Genomic DNA, 1,904 nt, shown 5'->3' with positions numbered 1-1,904 from the left:
GTTGTCCGGTCCGGCTGTCTTGCTTTCTATGTCCCCTCTCCATTTGCTGAAATGGTACATAATCGTTCGTTAGATATTTTCCGACGAAAACAAGGCAAAGGAAGTGGCAAACAAATTCAATGTACAACATGTCAATATTCAAAAACCAGATGGAACAAATATGAACCGCTTACATGAAAAATCTTCCGTCCTTGGCGAGAGACGCCGGGTGGCGTCGGGCTATCTGGCAGGGTTCCCCGTGCATGTTTCTGCTCAGCCTAGCGGTAGTCTTGCTCTTGGAGTCTGCTTGGGAGGTACTTTTCCCTGGGGATAATGGCTAAGTTCTCATCGTCTCCTTTTTCATGGTTCCAGAAACCGTAGACATTTTATAGAAGATTAGATTGCTCAGTGCACACTCTGCAATGCTCAAACATAGAGTGACGTCCACTCCAACTGACAGATTTGAAATTTGTATCATAAGCACTGATTGGCTGTCGTTTCATGCGGGGTATGAGACGATTGGCTTACTAGTATTTTAGGTCAGAATTTACATAGCCGGTGGCGGCTCCAATTAAATGCTAATTGTCTGCCTAGTGCAAATTGGCGGGGGTGCCAAGACAGCCATTGTTAGGTAGCTTGGGACCATCCTGGCATTTCACAATAAAACAATAGACATTAAAAAAACATGAACAGAAGAATCTTGCTGCAATGGCTACATAAATTCCATACAAAATGCTTCCCAGCTAGTTACTTCAGTCAGTCTTTCAAGGTATTCATTACATTAAAACACCGCCTGATCGCCGTAATTAAAAAAATCGAGCAAAATTAGGCGATATATATACAAGGAGGTTAAAAAGGGCTAGTTACTTCAATCGGTCTTTCAATGTACATGTATTCATTACACTAAAATACCGCCTGATCGCCGTAATCAAAAAATCTATAATATATAGTATTGTATACGGTCTACATCTATGCTGTTTTTGGGAAGGTTTCGTTTGTCCAACTTTGGTTCCGTGCGTCTCTTCTGTTTACTCTAAATAGATACACCACAAAATTGTAATGAGACCATAAAAGTTTTGAGGGATTTCAAATATATTGTTACTAAGGAATATACCATACTTTCATAAATTGTAGTGATGTCTTCGGCTAATAAAATGTTGCCAAGCTTACAGTGCGAGGAAAAAAGGGACGAATTCTGAAATGAAGTAACGTGCTGTAGGTGAACGTGTGACCCGTCCGGCATTTGTGCCCGAGGCTAGGCAAGAAATCCTTGCGAACTTCTAAGTAACAGAGAATCCGCCCTAAAAGTCTGCAATAACCTGCAATGGAACGACATAATATTGAGGAATTCGCTATTTCAAAATCTTGTTTGGGAGATGTATGGAGCGGATGAGATTATTGTTTTAGTACAGAACCGGTATTTGCTAAAACTGGCCGGGTTTCCAGCATTTTTGTCCGAGGCTAGGCTAGGCAAGAAATCCTTGCGAACTTCTAAGTAACAGAGAATCCGGCCTAAAAGTCTGCAATAACCTGCAATAGAACGACATAATATTGAGGAATTCGCTATTTCAAAATCTTGTTTGGGAGATGTATGGAACGGATAAGATTATTGTTTTAGTACAGGACCGGTATTTGCTAAAACAGGCCGAGGCTAGGCTGGGCAAGAAATCCTTGCGAACTTCTTAGTAACAGAGAATTCAGCCTAAAAGTCTGCAATAAACTGCAATAGAATGACATAATATTAAGGAATTTGCTATTTTAAAAATCTTGTTTGGGAGATGTATGGAGCGGATGAAATTATTGTTTTAGTTACAGGACCGGTATTTGCTAAAACTGGCCGGTTTTTTTAACCGGGTCAGTAGCGCATTGCTTGACAGAAACATTTACTACATTTTTGTGATTTTTTTAAAACACACGAAAAGGAC

This window comes from Branchiostoma belcheri, unplaced genomic scaffold (genome assembly GCF_001625305.1).
Source record: "Branchiostoma belcheri isolate BF01 breed outbred unplaced genomic scaffold, Haploidv18h27 scaffold138, whole genome shotgun sequence".
Lineage (NCBI taxonomy): Eukaryota > Metazoa > Chordata > Leptocardii > Amphioxiformes > Branchiostomatidae > Branchiostoma > Branchiostoma belcheri.
Note: the sequence above shows the minus strand (reverse complement) of the source record.